At 41.4% G+C, this 17,251-nt stretch overlaps 1 protein-coding gene across 1 annotated transcript in view; it reads left to right on the forward strand.

Annotated features, from left to right (window-relative positions):
• Nucleotides 1–17,251, forward strand: part of LOC121273271 (protein Wnt-6-like) — a 76,761-nt gene that overhangs the window by 5,464 nt on the left and 54,046 nt on the right. The window lies entirely within an intron of this gene.

Raw genomic sequence — 17,251 nt, forward strand, 5'->3', positions numbered from 1 at the left:
CGTGACAATGTAAAGCCATTAGTATGAAGTGATAGATCGTGGATGAGTATCAGATCTCAGCTATACCCCAGTAATGAGGTGCAGAGCAGAGGTCAGGAACTACTTGCAGGGAAAGGCCAAATGAAAGAGGGAGTCAGCACCAGTGTGCTGATGTGTAACTATTGGTGACTGGATTGATGGTCGCCTGCAATGAGATCTCCCATCCACTTGAAAGACTACAACAAAGAAAACAGAAATAATACACAAGCATTCCAAGCCCTCAAAAAGCTGTCAACTGAGGTAACCTTTGGCGAAGGCTGACAAGGCAAGGGATTGCACAATGATGGGTAGGGGAACTCTGAGGGAAGGTAGTAAAACATGTAGATAGCTGGTTAAGAAGACATGCAGGATACTTTCCATTCTTGCTGAGGTATACAATGGTAATAGGAGGGTGGCTATGCTCCAATTGTACAAAGCCCTAGTTAGGACATAATTAGAGTACTGTGTACAGTTCTGGTCACTACATTACAAGAAGGCTGTGATTGCACTAAAGATGGCCCGGAGGAGATTTATGAGGATGTTGTCAGCAATGGAGTATTCTAGCTATGGGCATGGATTGGATAGGCTGGGATTGTTTTCTTTGGAACAGCAGAGGCTGAGGGGAGGCCTCACTGGAGTGCAAAACATTAGGGATGGACCTAGATAGAATCGACAGGAAAGACTTATTTTCTTGAGCAGAGAGGTCAATAACCAGGGGGCATAGATCAAAAGTAACTGGTGGAAGGATTAGAGGGGAGTTGAGGAGAAATATTTTCACCCAGAGGGTGGTGAGGGTCTGGAGCTGACAGCCTGAAAAGAGGTTAGAAGCACAAACTCTCCATTGTATTGAAAGAATACTTGGATGTGCGCTTGAGGTGCTGTAACCTATGAGGCTACAGACCAAGACCTGCAAAGTGGGATTAGACTGGATTATTCTGTTTCAGCCAGCACAGACACAATGGGCTGAATGGTCTCCTTCTGGGCCATAATATTTCTGTTACTTTGCATCACTCAAACCACACAGTGAAGATAATATCCCCAGTGCTCTTTGAAGGGCTGTTTTACTGATTCTGACCTTAAGGACACCCACCAACGAAGAAGCTTTACCAACACCTTTATATTACAAAAATGCATGCCTCTCCTTTGGTGTGCATTAGAATGATCTCGGCCAACTCTGTGACCTACAATGCATTAATCAGTCACAGGGACTTTTTACCAACCCTTCCTCCTTCCATCTGGTCCAATTCTGCAACCAACCTTCCAATTTCTTGCCTGGTTCTGCAGCGTCCTTTTCAGCCCTGTCCATTCTCCCTACATAACTACACCTAATTACTCACACCAACCTTTTATCCCATTACACACAGCCAGTTCAAAGTGTATCCACAAGATATCAACATATGATGTATCATGTAAACTAACCGCACCTATGTAAAATGCCATTATGTCTTATTGCTCAAGAAGTTAGGAAATCATTATTTTATTTAGACGTTTCAATCTTACAAATGATCTTGTTTATCTTAAGATATTTCAACAGCATTTCCAAATGGAGTGTCACATTAGATTTATGGCACAGCCCTGGGGCACTAGAAGGTTATTGCCAGCAGCAAGAAAATGAAGTTACAGTGTCTTTCGTTAAGAAATCTTTTTTATAAATAGAAACAGAGCTAAACATTGAAAGAATGTGCATTTTGTTTAAACATTTTCATGTGTACATGATCACAGGATTACAAAGGAACAAGATCCTAATATTCATTGGGAGTTAAAGGCCCCCACACTATTTACAGTCTGCCTGAGAGTAGTTATTTACCTCATCAAAAATTAACTGCCCTCTGGGGTCAGTATTCTATCAAGATGGTTTCCTTCAGGCCTGAGCAGGCTATCCTTGCTCTAAAATCGAGGTGAAAGCAAAATAGGTGAAAGAGCCCAGAGCCATTTTCAAACCACTGAATTTGCTATAATAATCAATGGTACAAGTGAAAGCTTGACTTCTGTCCACTGATCTATCAGTTGGGCTTTGGTTTAGCTTTCTTGCCATGGGAGATGCTGCCACTTGGCAAGAAATTTGAACTTTCCCTGACCAAACTAGGGTTTGGCTTGCATTTCTGTGCTGCCTCGGGGGCAGAGCCAGTGTTTTAGGGATGGAAAAGAATTATGAGTTATGATTGTTGTCGAAGTTTAATTTGCCTTGTACTTAACGATCTAGATAAGAGCTTAATAGTTAGGGATTGCGCCCATCCTAGTTCTTCTGTATTCATCTCTGCTGTAAGTTTCAACACTCTGTATCTCATTTAAACCCCAATAGAAATTTGCCTGGTTAGCACTGTGGCAACATCACTGCTGGCCATTATCTCTTAACCCTACGCCTGGGGGCTTTTGATGGATATGATAGCAATAGCAACTGAATTTGGATGGTTATAAGAGCATAATAACAAGCTTATTATCCCTGACGAAGTAATTGTGGTCCAACCCTAGAGACAACAGTCCACTTATCCACAGGCCTGAGACTGTCTAAGGCACCCATCTTCCAAAAATGTGATTTGTGTGTGGATGGGAGAACATATGCCAAGTGTGACACATCATTAGATTCCGGAGTGTGGTTTCTGGTCACTGTAGAGATGATAAGTGCTTTGGGAAATTTGTAGTAAGTATTATGAAATGAAGCAAATCGAGAGGGCCATAGAAAGCACCCAAGAATAAAGAGTTTGCAGGGTCTCATTTTATAAAATAGTAATTATTAAACTCCATTGTGGACTAAGTGATTCAGGAGGTAGCATTGTGAGCTCCCATTGCAAAACAGGTTTGCCATTTTCTGTGCAATGATCATAACTTTTTTTCAATGGTATCTTTTATTCAGCTGAATTGCCCTGCAGCACATGTGGTTGGATTGTTGAGTCATGGTTGTATATCATAGGATGTTAAACCTATCATTATGGCAGTGCCCGCATTTTCCATCGTAATCAGAACACACATCTGGTATGATTTAGTGGCAAGCTTGAGGGGGAAAGGTTAGTTCCTCAGCACTATTGTATGTTAGCCATGAAATGAGAGTTACCGGCATGGTCTAATAAAAACCAAGGTGGGCCAATAAGGTGGGTAGTCAGTCATCATTAATTTGTTGCACATATTGTAGTATGTTATGCCAATCTTGAGCCAAAGGGACTTTGCATGGCGCAAGACCCATCTGCAACATGTGCAAGATCGCATCCACCTCTAATACATGTGCTAGGAGACTTTTCTGGTCTTTGATCTCATGGCCCAGATTTCACTGTGGTAACGACAAGTGGAACTGTCACCATTCGCCATTACTACTCTACTGACAGAAGCCCTGGGAGTCCGCACATGTGTGGAAGAATGCGGAGACCCAGAAGTTGTTGTTAATGAGTCCTCCTTAGTCCACAGTCTGTATAGATATTCCTACAAACGGCAAGCTCCATTACAATCATGATTTGACAAGAACTCGAACACTATTTGTCTTGCTATTTTTAAGAAAAAACCTTGTGATAAAGTTACACCTTTTGACTGAGGCGTAACTGGGTTTTTAACCACACTAACTTCATAATTACTGCTAAACACCCTCACTGGCCTGAAAAGCTCATTTTATATTTGTGGAATGTTATACTTTTCCACGATTATTAAAAATTCCACATTTAAAACATGTTTTTTTTCCAGGAAGCCTGTTTATATTTATTTTGGCTTTTATAAAATAGTCATACATTTATTTTGCTATCTGAAAATTGAAATTAAAAGTGAAGGATTTTAAGTGCTTTTAGCTTCCTAGTTTGCTGACTGTGAAAATACTTCAATTTGATTAGTTGTCTACCTGCTTGCTGACATTATTGCTGCTGCACATCAAGTCATCTTCTTGACTCGGTGCCAGGTTTAAACTGGCTTTGGAAGAGGAGAAATTCCTACCACAGGGATTGCTAGGTCTTTGTGGGCAGTTTTTTTTCAGAGTCAGCAGCGAGTGTCCTTGCTTTGCCACTGATTGCAAAATCCAGTCCCTTTTTTATCTCATCAAGGCACAAATGGAGATCAATCTGTGCATATTGAATTCATTCACCTGGAATATACACCAGCTTAACTGACCATTATGTCATTCCAGGAATATTATGAAATGCAACAAGTAGAAGCTTTCATATACCTTTATTCTTAGTGATTTACTGGTCCAAACACGGGGTGTGTGTGCTGAATTTGTGCCCTTTTGTAGATCATGCAGAGCTGCAGGCAGATCAGAGTGAGGTAAATAGCTCTGTGGTCCTCTGGTCAGAGATGGACAAAACAAAAATTGGTGCGAGACCATTGGCTGTTAATTGTATGTTCATTGAGGGCGGTGGGCATTAACTGGGGATTCACTTGTGCTCCTAGAATTAGGAACAGACTGAAACTGTGTCATTGGATTAGGAGGTGCATGCTTGTACTTATAAAAGTGTGTAAAGATTGGCTCCGGTTCTATCCTTTGCTGTCTGGCTATATTGAATAGAACACTAGATACATGAACGCCTGCCATATTTTATGTCTTGTCTTGCCACTCCTATAACCACCTATTTTTGCGTCTTTGTGTTACTCCCTAGACTTGCCTGCAGGAGCTGTGCATCAAAGGAAGAATAAAGCAGTGTTTTTTTTAAATATAGTGATAGATAGCCTCAACAAATGGCACATCTTATCACATGGTGAAAAATCAATTGGAGGTTCAGGCAGAATTTGAACAATGGGAGAGATCACCTCCATTGCCACATCACAAGCTATTGTAGGATCTTTGACATTTGAATGCAATTACTATTATTAGAGAAAAGAAACTGAAGAGAAGACATCTGAAGCTACAAATTACTATTACCACCTCTGAAAAAATAGTGGGCATGTATACATTTGTCTAATAATTTCACTAAAAGTAATTTCTAGGCTAAAGTCTTTAAAATGTTGAGTGAAAGGCATAACACTAAAATAAACCAGATAATATAACTGAGCTAGAGGAAGAGAGCATAAGATGAACAAGCCTTAAGCAACATTTGAAAGTAGAAGGTTGTTTTTCTTTCTCTAGGGATAGTTAAGTGGAATTGACTCTGATTACCAAATCAGCACTTCAAGGCAAATTAAAAAATTTGGTACTGGGAGGCTCAATCAAATAGGGAATTAAATACATAAAAGAACTCTCTTTATTTTCCAGTGGCCAGCTCTTGTTCATTTATCAGGGCCTGGGCTGAGTTGACTGACTCTGGGTACAATGGCCAAGATCAGCATCAAAATGTCTCATAAAGGCTCTCGAGTCAGTAAAGGCCTTCATTCTGGGAGTGAAGGATTCACTTAGTATTTGACACTTCCCACAGGTGGTATGCAGATCTTCATACATTGTAATACTGAGATTGTGGTTTCAAACCCTGCCCTTATAGATTGCAAATTGAATTTAATGACTCTAGTAATGTGTAGGTTATTGTCAAATTGACAAGAAACTCCAGCTCGTTTATTAATGTCCTTCAGGGCACATAACTTGGTATCCCTATCCAGTCTAGGCCTCCATGCAACTTCAGTCTCACAGGGTTGAATCCTAATGCCTTCAGGGCAAATGGGATGGGCAGTAAATGTGGCCTTGCCGATGTTGCCAAATCTTGTGAACATTTTAAAGTGCCTGAAATAAGCCCTGTAGTTTCCAGCTGAGGATTGCAATTGGAATAGAAAAGGGGTGGGTGGGTGGGGGTGAGGGCTAAAATTCCTCCTGGCTGCTCTAGATTCACACACTGGAGTTTAAGGACTAGATTCAACTAAGGGAACTATATTTTCTCTCTAAATTCCCTGGGCGTGTTGCATTAGAGGCTCTTTTGGTCTTTATTAGTGCTCGTGGTTTAAACTGGAAAACCTAAGCATGAGTGGCAGTTACTGCTGACTCGTCCCAACTCACATATGTCCGTGCTACTGGGGAGCCATTACAGCCAGTGTAACGCTCAGCAGAAAATTATTAACTGAGAGAGGCCCAGCAGCAATCGCCGAAACATATTAGCCTGCCCAGCGTTCCTTCTCACCATTCCTAACATTTTTTCAGCAGGTATACATGAAGTCTGAACAGTCCAATCACACAGCAGCCAAACTACTCATTTCTTACCACTATGGACTGGGTTTTGAGTTTTGGTGAGCTTTATGTAACCCTGACATACCATCACGGTAACACATTGCACTGGGTCATTTAATTGAACCATTTCACCAAGTTGGTATTTTGGACTTGTGGTTTGACAAGCAAGTGTTTTCAATTTGAACCATGTTTTTCGCATAAGACAATGTTTTCTTCTGTAATTAATTATGCACTGTATAAATTGCCCCTTTATAGAATTCCAACAGTCTCTCCATCTCGTCAAATGGAAGGATTCTTGTGAATTGGGTCAATGTATCATTTTTTTCTCTCTCTCTGCATCATTAATCAATACCAGAAACAGAAATAAATGAACACTAATATAGCTCATGCATAAGGCATGGAACATGGGTCTGGTACTGATTAAAACTAGCAGGTCCAGCCATCAAATCCAAAGTGATGAGCTTCAACAATTTAGACATTCAGCTTCATGCTAATTTTTTCCATAGAAATCTAGTTAGCAGTATTTGATATGAGATACATGACAGGGAATCTATTCTGGTGTCTATAACATATATATGAAGTATATGTCATCTTGATATAAGTGATGCTAAGGTGCCTTACACCATGTTACACATGAATTTTCAGGTCCGACTATTTACAAGGGCGTCAATATTGATTCCTGATTGTCAGGAATATCCCCTTTTTCCCTTGTGTTGATACAGGTCAAAGTAATTGCGAAAATGTCAAAAGTAATTATGAAAATGTCAATGTTTGTTAATTCTTTGGTGTGATTGTTTACACAAGGGTTCTGCTAATCTGTTGATACTTTAATGGTTTGAGTTTTTTTTGTCTTTTATATACTGCGTTTAAAAATCCCTTTGGGATTTTACTAGTAGGTGCTTTTATGTTGCGTCAGCCACAGCTCAGTTAGTTGCACTTTTGCTGCTAAGTCAGAAGGTTGTCGGTTCAAGTCCCAGTCCAAAAATCTAAGCTTCCTTGGCTGAGGGATTCCTGCACTGTCAGAGGTGCTGTCTTTCAAATGAGACATTAAACCGAGGCCCGTTTGCCCTCTCAAAGGCGCCTGTTTTAAAAAAAGACCACTGCGCCTTTTGGAAGAAGAGCAGGCGAGTTCTCCCTAGTATCCTGGCCAATACTTATCCCTCAACCAACACATTAAGAACAGTTTATCTAGCCATTATCTTATTGCTGTTTGTGGGACCCTACTATTACAACAGTATGCTTAAAAAAAAAGTACTTCATTGGTTGTAAAGCAGTTTGGGAGGTCCTGCGGTTGTGAAAGGTGCTATAGAAATGCAAGTCTTTCTTTAAGTCTGTATGATAACACATAAACATAAGGACAACAATAGACTGATTTCTGGTTTATGGTCTACTCTACAGCTGCATGGATGGCAACCCTACGAAGGTTGCTAGAGTTATTTGAGAACATTTAGGCAAAATTTTAATGCATGAGGTTGACAGAATTGACAACAGCACCCCCTATGGGAGATTGGATCAATCAACATTATGTCAACCTGTACAAATTTTCTTTCAAGCCCCTCTGTTTGTTGTGATATCGAGTGTTGTGACAGCATATGAATGAATTATCCACCCTGTAATTCAGAATTTGAAAAGCTCTCTAATATGACACATTGTGACATCAGATGCACACACATTAAACCCAATGTTTGGATGTGTCTCATATTGTTACGACAGTGAATGATTTCAACTTCTTCATTGACGTCTGTAGCATCCTAGTCTGAAGTATTGTCCATATCCAAGCCATCTTCTCCCTCTTGCTTATCTTGTCATGATCGGAAGTTCCAGTCAGATACTAATCTGTTTTATTGATGCACTTCTAATTTCATATTGCAAGTGATGCCTCACAGGGATTTTATGATAACAGAAAGATAGATTTGCGTTGAAAACACTCTTCACGACCACTGGATGCCACAAAGTGCTTTACAGCCGTGAAGTCCTTTTTGAAGTGTAGTCACTGTTGTAATGTAGGAAATATACAGTTCAGTTTCTAAAGGTCATGCTTTTATGCACTCAGTAAATTCCCACATTTTGAACATATAAATAAGTAATATGTCAGAAGTATTTGATTTTGCAAAAATGTGCCCTGCACTTCATCTGCCTCCTTTTGCAAATGAAGAGATTTTTTTCCCCTCAACAAACACAAGTATCTTCATTTGAGAAGAAAAGTGCTTCATATTTAAGATATGGGTTGAACTCATTAATAGAAATATTGAATGAATAGTTGTTTGAGACCATACGTAGTCAATAGTGAGACTCCGAGGCCCAGAAATTCAATGCAGCTGTGCCTATTTACATGCATACAGACAGACGCCAACGCATCCAATATGGTGGGTGCCTTTTTTGGCTCAGTATCTGGTTCCCCTCGCACCTCGTAGATCCAATTTGCCTGCAAACCTAAAGACACCATATTGTATTGGCTTTCCTTTGTTCACTCAGAATATCACTCCCTTAAAGATGTCAAGCAAACTTGTTTCCTCAGAATCATCGCCTTCTGAACCATACGGTCAATTATTGATCATATTATTCTCAAGTTTTTGCCTGGTGATGAACCCTATTATTTTACCAATTATCTACGAAAGTGTTATAGATCTGGAGTTCTTGGCTTACTATTTGATTCCTTATTTGAATATGGGTACAATATTAGGATGTTTACCATCTAATAAGAGCTCCCAAGCATTCAATAACTCTCAAGTCATCACAAATCTCACCCATAGTCTCTCTTAGTATCCTGGGATAGATACCATCTGCCTTTGGGGATTATCTTAAACCCTTTAAACCAGTCTAGAGCCTTAATCTTGATCATTTTAAGGTCCATAAATCTGCTTGTATTAGTAGCAGGCATGTTATTATATGTTTGCAAGTAAATTCTTTAAGACAGTAATCATTGTGTATATTGACTTGGTATAATTATATTAGGGGTACGATAGACCAATTGTGATTTTGCATCAGTAATGGTGACCATGAAACTGTTGGATTGTTGTAAAAACCCATCTGGTTCACTAATGTCCTTTAGGGAAGGAAATCTGCCACCCTTACCTGGTCTGTCCTACATGTGACTCCAGACTCTCAGCAATGCGCTTGACTCTTAACTGCCCTCTGAAATGACCTAGTAAGCCACTAGGTTGTACTTAAGAAGGCAGCTCACCACCACCTTCTCGAGGGCAATTAGGAATGGGCAATAAATGCTGGCCTTTCAGTCCATATCCTGTGAATACAAAAAACAGTTCTCTGCTCAACCTCCGTTCCACCAACGTTGTCATCCTTTCATGTTCCCACCTGTATCCTGACTGTTGTTTTTACATAGGAGAAGAACTCATCAGATAGTGCTAATCCGTAAAGTATTGAAAAGACATTGATAAATGGAGCTGCTTTGATTTTCAGGTCCCTGAAATGCAGGAAATGACATGCAGTGGACTGAACTGCCTTCTGCTGATTGCCTTTGCCAATCTGAGGTATCTTGGACGAAGTTTATCTCTGCTCCTAATACCTGTAAATCCAGGGCTGGAGCTGTTAATACAATTTTACTCAAGAGACCTGGCATTTGCTGCTGACATGTTTTTCAGTGAGTGCTACTTCTGGTTCCTTGCCAAAGCCATCTCTCATCATTCCTTTGAATCCTGCTTTCCACCCCTCGAGTGTCAGTCTTGGCTCTGTGCGTAGCACATTCACCTCAAAGTCAAAAGGTCACAGTTTTTTTTTACTCATTCACAGGATGTGGGCTTCGCTGGCTGGGCCAATATTTATTGCCCATCCCTAATTGCCCTTGAGAAGGTGGTAGTGAGCTGCCCTCTTGAACCGCTGCAGTCCATGTGGTGTAGGTACTCCCACAGTGCTGTTAGGAAAGGAGTTCCTGGATTTTAACCCAGCGACAGTGAAGGAACGGTGATATATTTCCAAGTCAGGCTGATGAGTTACTTGGAGGGGAACCTCCAGGTGGTGGTGTTCCCATCTATCTGCTGCCCTTGTCCTTCTAAGTGGTAGTGGATGTGGGTTTGGAAGAAGCCTTGGTGAGTTGCTGCAGTGCATCTTGTAGATGGTACACACTGCTGCCACTGTGCGCCGGTGGTGGAGGGAGTGAATGTTTGTGGACGTGGTGCCAGTCAAGTGATCTGCTTTGTCCTGGATGGTGTCAAGCTTCTTCAGTGTTGTGGGAACTACACTCATCCAGGCAAGTGGGGAGTATTCCATCACACTCCTGACTTGTGACTTGTAGATTGTCGATAGGCTTTAGGGAGTCAGGAGGTGAGTTACTTATCGCACGATTCCTAGTCTCTGACTTGCTCTTGTAGCCACTATATTTATATGGCTAGTCCAGTTCAGTTTCTGGTCAGTAGTAACCCCTAGGATGTTGATTGTGGAGGATTCAGTGATAGTAGCACCATTGAACATCAAGGGGCGATGGTTGGATTCTCTCGTGTTGGAGATGGTCATTACCTGACAATTGTGTGGTGCGAATGTTACTTGCCACTTGTCAGCCCAAGCCTGGATATTATCCAGGTTTTGCTGCATTTGGACATGGACTGCTTCAGTATCTGAGGAGTCGCAAATGGTGCTGAACATTGTGCAATCATCAGCGAATATCCCCACTTCTGACCTTATGATGGAAGGAAGATCATTGATGAAGCAGCTGAAGATGGTTGGGCCAAGGACACTATCCTGAGGAACTCCTGCAGTGATGTTCCCGAGCTGAGATGACTGACCTCCAACAACCACAACCATTTCCCTTTGTGCTAGGTATGACTCTAACCTGTGGAGAGTTTTCCCCCTGATTCCCATTGACTCCAGCTTTGCTAGGGCTCCTTGATGCCACACTCAGTCAAATGCTGCCTTGATGTCACCTCGCCTCATCTCACCTCAGGAGTTCAGCTGTTTTATCCATGTTTGAACCAAGGCTGTAATGAGGTCAGGAGCTGAGGTGGCCCTGGCGGAACCCAAACTGGGCATCAGTGAGTAGGTAATTGCTAAGCAAGTGCTGCTTGATAGCACTGTTTGTGAACCCCTTCCATTACTTGACTGATGACTGAGAGTAGACTGATAGGGCAGTAATTGGCCGGGTTGGATTTGTCCTGCTTTTTGTGTACAGGACATACCTGGCCAATTTTCCACATAGCTGGGTAGATGCCTGTGTTGTAGCTGTACTGGTACAGTTTGGCTAGGGGCGTGGCAAGTTCTGGAGCGCAAGTCTTCAGTGCTATTGTCGGAATATTGTCAGGGCCTTTTGCCTTTGCAGTATCCAGTGCCTTCTGCTATTTCTTGATATCCTGTGGAGTGAATCGAATTGGCTGAAGACTGGCATCTGCGATGCTGGGGACCTCCAGAAGAGGCTGAGATGGATCATCTACTCAGCACTTCTGGCTGAAGATTGTTGCGAATGCTTCAGCCTTATCTTTTGCACTGATGTGCTGGGCTCCCCCATCATTGAGGATGGGGATACTTGTGGAGCCTCCTCCTCCAGGTGGTTGTTTAATTGTCGACTACCATTCACTACTGGATGTGGCAGGACTGCAGAGCTTAGACCTGATCCGTTGATTGTGGGATCACTTATCCCTGTCTATCACTTGTTGCTTATGCTGTTTGTCATGCTGTGTTATAGCTTCACCAGGTTGACAGCTCATTTTTAGGTATGCCTAGTGCTGCTCCTGGCATGCCCTCCTGCACTCTTCATTGAACCAGGGTTGATCCCTTGGCTTGATGGTAATGATAGAGTGGGGGATATGCCAGGCCATGAGGTTACAGATTGTGTTTGAGTACAATTCTGCTGCTGATGATGGCCCACAGTGCCTTATAGATGCCCAGTCATGAGTTGCTAGATCTGTTCGAAATCTATCCCATTTAGCACAGTGGTAGTGCCACACAACACGATGGAGGGTATCCTCAATGTGAAGGCGGGACATCGTCCCTACAATTACTGTGCTGTGGTCACTCATACCAATACTGTCATGGACAGATGCATCTGTGGCAAGCAGGTTGGTGAGGATGAAGTCAAGTATGTTTTTCCCCTCACCACCTGCCACAGACCCAGCCTAGCAGCTAGGCTCCTTTAGGACTTGGCCAGCAGAGGTACTACCGAGCTACTGTCAGTGATGGACATTGAAGTCCCCCACCCAGAGTACATTCTGCACCCTTGCCACCCTCAGTGCTTCCTGCAACTGATGTTCAACATGAAGGAACACTGATTGATCAGCTGAGGGAGGGCAGCACGTGGTAATCAACAGGAGTGCTTTGGCCTGATACCATGTCCAGAGTCGATGTTGAGGACTCTCAGGGCAACTCCCTCCCGACTATATACCACTGTGCTACCACCTCTGCTGGGCCTGTCCTGCTGGTGGGACAGGGATGGTGATGGTGGGACATTATCTGTCAGGTATGATTCTGTGAGGATGACTATGTCAGGCTGTTGCTGTTGCTTGACTAGTCTGTGAGACAGCTCTCCCAATTTTGGCACTAGCTCCAAGATGTTAGTAATCAACATTGGTTTAATTCCAGATTTTTATTGAATTCAAATTGCACCATCTGCCACTGGGGATCTGGGTTCGAATCTCCCTCAGTACTGTACCCTGGGTGCCTGGATTACTAGTCCAGCGACAATACCACTACGCCATCACCTCAACCATACCCCAGTGATTTGAGCACATAATCTAGGCTGATGCTCCAGTACAGTACTGAGGGAGTGCTGTACTGCTAGCGATTCCACCTTTCAGGATCAGGTATTAGAGTAAGGCACCATAAAAGACCCCATGGCACTATTCAAAGAACAGGGGGAGCCTCCTAGTGTTTTGGCCAACATTTCCCCCCTCAGCCAAAACTACTGAAAACAGATTAATGGGGCATTCATCTCTTTGCTGTCTGTGGGACCTTGCTTTGTGTGAATTGGCTGCCATGTTAGCATAGTAGCAAAAGTAGGCCATTCAGCCCCTCAAGTCTGTTCATTAAATTTTATCAGCAGGCAGGTCTATCTGATCGTTCATTTTTGGGACTCGTGCAAGATCTCTGGTTCTGATGGTAATTTTGTGTTGTCTTCAAGATGTGTTTCTGACTTTACCCACTGCCCAGTGCTTTGCTTTAAACGTTTTTTACTCCCACTTAAGCTTTCATTCTTCTTCAAACTTTTGGTGATGTTCACCCCAACCCTAAAAAAGGTAATCCCTTTTAACCTTCCAATTACCACCCAATGGCCTTTACATCAACACTTCTTAAAATTATAGAAACTGCCATTAACCTTCTTCAGCTCTGGCCCTAACTCATGATGATTCCTCAGGAGATTGTTCAACGCAGAATGGGACTGATGGAAACCCTGAGGTATTTTCATGATGCAAAGTTAATGCTGCCACAATAAGTTACCCCTTGCTGATGATATGAAAATTTGAGTTACCTGATTTGAGCAGTGAGGAAAGCTAATAGACTGTTATCATTTTTTGCGAGGGGAATTGATTACAAAAGTAGGGAGGTTATGCTTCAGTTGTACAGGGTGCTAGTGAGACCACATCTGGAGTACTGTGTGCAGTATTGGTCACCTTATTTAAGGAAGGATGTAAATGTGTTGGAAGCAGTTCAGAGAAGGTTTACTAGACTAATACCTGGAATAGGTGGGTTGTCTTATGAGGAAAGGTTGGACAGACTAGGCTGTATCTGCTGGAGTTTAGAAGAGTAAGATGCAACTTGACTGAAACATATAAGATCCTGCGGGGTCTTGACAGGGTGGATGTGGAGAGGACGTTTCCTATTGTGGAAGAATCTAGAACTAAGGGTCACTGTTTAAAAATAAGGGGTCACAAATGAGGCAAAATTTTTTCACCCAGAGGGTTGTGAGTCTTTGGAACTCTTCCTCAAAAGGTGGTAGAAGCAGAGTCTTTGAATATTTTTAAGGTAGAGGTAGATAGATTCTTGGTAAGCAAGGAGGTGATAGGTTATCGGCGGTAGGTGGGATGCAGATTTCAGGTTACTATCAGATCAACCATGATCTTAGTAAATGGCTGAGCAGGCTTGAGGGGCTGAATGGCCTACTCCTGCTCTTGTTCATATGTTTGTATGATAGACTGGAGAGTTTTTAAAGCTTCATCTGATTTCTTTTTCTGTCTCTCAGAGCTGGCAAGTTGAAATTTGAAACTGCCTATTCCCTATTTTAACACAGCCACACGGACACAAACACACAGATACATGGGGAAACAGGTACAGGTGTACACACATAGTGACACACATAATTATAGTCACATTTGGAATGTGCGCATGGAGCTATAGCTACAAACATAGGCACATATCACACAAGGCTAAACAGTCATACTGAAAGAACTGTAACTCTTGCAGTAAATAAAGTTCACTAATTTAAAGAATTGAGCGCAGGTACCATGGGAAAATAGATGTTTATTACAATTTAATCCACTATAAAAAAAAGTTTCTAAACAAAGAAAGCAACTGAAAAAACAAGTTTCAACATAAGACTTTTCAACTTGTGCTATATAACTGTTCCTATTAAATTCATTAATAAATATTTTATTTACAAACAAGTTGTTCCAGAAACAGTCCAGTGCACAATATTTACAAAAGAGAGAGAACAATTCAGAAGATAAGAATCACTACAAAAATCTTTGATTTTCACTAGACATTCTTTGTACATTTCATAACTAGTTTGGCTTGTGATTGTTGTATCAAATACTTTTGATTTTACAATCCCTTGAATGTTTATTTAAGGGGAAAGTCCGATTTTTCAATAAACCTTTCCTCTTCCCCTCTTAGATAACTGTAGTTTATTTCCATTTAGTTTCAGGCTTTAATGAATGATCAGTAAAGTATATTTAAAGTAAGTTAGGGAAAACTTGAACCAGTGGCTTTTTCAAGCAAGAGAGTTAGACTGAGAAAGAGAAGATCTCTTCAGTCTTAAAAGGGAGCTAACATATGAAGTGATGATGCCTGAAATGATAAGTACATGTTAATAAGGATTAATACTTATTATGTAAAGCCACCTCTTTCCCCATTACCTGAATGTATTTGTATCAACTGACTTTAAAAACTGAATCAAGTTCAGCTGCCATGAGCTTGCATTTCCAATGTAGAAAAATCACAGGTTCACAATATAACTCTTGTATATTGCAAAATTATGGAACTGACCTCCGCAAGTAAAGCAAATTGTTTTTCATAGCATGATTATTTTATTTTTGGCATGCCACATGTAAATAGAATTCAGTTGGCGAGCAGGTTGTGATTTTTGTTTTAAGAATTCAACGTTTTCATTTCTAATAGAGTTTATTCCAAATGCAGATAAACTAAGCATTACTCTTCACTAATTGCTGGTAATCTAGATGTTGCGCCTGTGTGCTGTACCCCTCAGGATACAGTACCTTTGTGTCTGCAGACCTCTCTTAATTTGTTACTTATGTTGTGCCTATATACTATCCTCAATATTGTACAATGTTCTTCTGATTGTGATACACTATATCTTCTCTCTGTATGCTATTCCCTTTGTACAGCGCTCATGGCTGTGCTAAAGTCACCAGCGTTTGCACTCAGTGGTGCTATGTTTTATCTTGGCGCCAATTTGCCCCAAATCGGTGTAACTGGCTCAAAAGGTTGCGGAATTTTAAGAGCAAATTGCGTTCAGCGCAAATGGAGCTTTGACGCTTTTGCGCTACGGTACAATCATCAGGTTAGAAGCTCGCCGTCCATAAAACTGGCAATGGCCCCAGGCTGAATAAACCGCCGCGGTGAGCTTCAGCTAATTGTGATGATTTGTGGGCCATCGTTGAGGTTGTAACATTAATTTGGTTCTTTTGGCCGCAAGCACTAATAGGCACATTTTAACAGCTTTTGGACATAACTTTATTTTTAAAAAAATTCTAAGAAACCGACTATTGTACCCGATATAACTAGCAAATGGTTCTATATATTTTTAAAAGTCATTTTCAGTCATTCAAACTCAGGCTAGTCCGAGCTGGTGGACTAACACTGATTAATATGCTTATTTTTAGTGAGAAATGCATTTTCAGCTGTATTAATCAAACTGCACCAGGTCACCACTGTTAAATATTTCAAAGTATTTTTTTACTTAACAGCAAAAATGTGTTGTTTAAAATTACATTTTAAAATGCTGAGCAATTGCGCTCGTGCATGGCAGATTTTGCGTTAGGCGATATGCAGATGAGTTTAAGCAGAAACTTGGGAAAAGACACACTTTTCAAATGGACGCAATTTTGGATCACTGAATTTGTGCCTCAAACTCTACCCACACCAACCTTTGTTAAGTCCAAAACCAGGTAAGGCTTATGCCCGAGGTGAGCGAAGGGGTAGAATTAGGGCTTCAGTTCTGACGTTTGTCTGGCTAATGATGAAAATTCATTGGGGACTTTGGTGTACGAAATGGTGGGGCAGAAAAGTAAGTAGAAAACATGGTCTTTTGCAATTTAAAAATCGGACTTCTTGGTGTCCATTTTAAAGTATATATATATATATATATAGGAAATTTCTAGACAGCTCACTCAAACTGGATCTTCCAGTTTGTTCTACAATGTGTATGAACACCGGAGCAAGAGGAGGCCATTCAGCCCCTCCAGTCTGTTCCATCATTCAATTATGTGTCTATGTCCTCGTTGTTGAATAGTGTTCACATGAGAACATAAGAAATGGGAGCAGGAGTAGGCCATTCAGCCCTTCGAGCCTGCTCCGCCATTCAATGGGATCATGGCTGATCTACCTCAACACCACTTTCCCGCACTATCCCCGTATCCCTTGATGTGTTTAATACGTAGAAATCTATCAATCTCAGCCTTGAACATGCAATGTACGATAAAGCAGATGTTTCAATTCATTTCTCTGATCTCCATATTCTGCATTTGCGCCCCCTTATTTTGAACAGGTGAACAGGCTCCACTGAAACAACAGAGCGCGATGTTAGGCAAACCTCAAGCAGGGCCTTCCGCCCACTGAAAATGTGTTTGTTTCTTGGGATATTCACTCTTTAGTAAATGCAGGACACATTTCCAAATAAATTATGCCTTTATCAAAGACATCTCTGCACAATGTTTTCCTTATAAGGAAAGATGTGGGTGTTTCTGGCACCCCAGGTCCCTGAGAGGTTTCTTTTGTCCTTTAAAGAGTTTATTGACAAAAAAAGATGTCTCTCACATTCTGTAAAGAGTGCCA

This window comes from Carcharodon carcharias, chromosome X, assembly GCF_017639515.1.
Source record: "Carcharodon carcharias isolate sCarCar2 chromosome X, sCarCar2.pri, whole genome shotgun sequence".
Classification (NCBI taxonomy): domain Eukaryota; kingdom Metazoa; phylum Chordata; class Chondrichthyes; order Lamniformes; family Lamnidae; genus Carcharodon; species Carcharodon carcharias.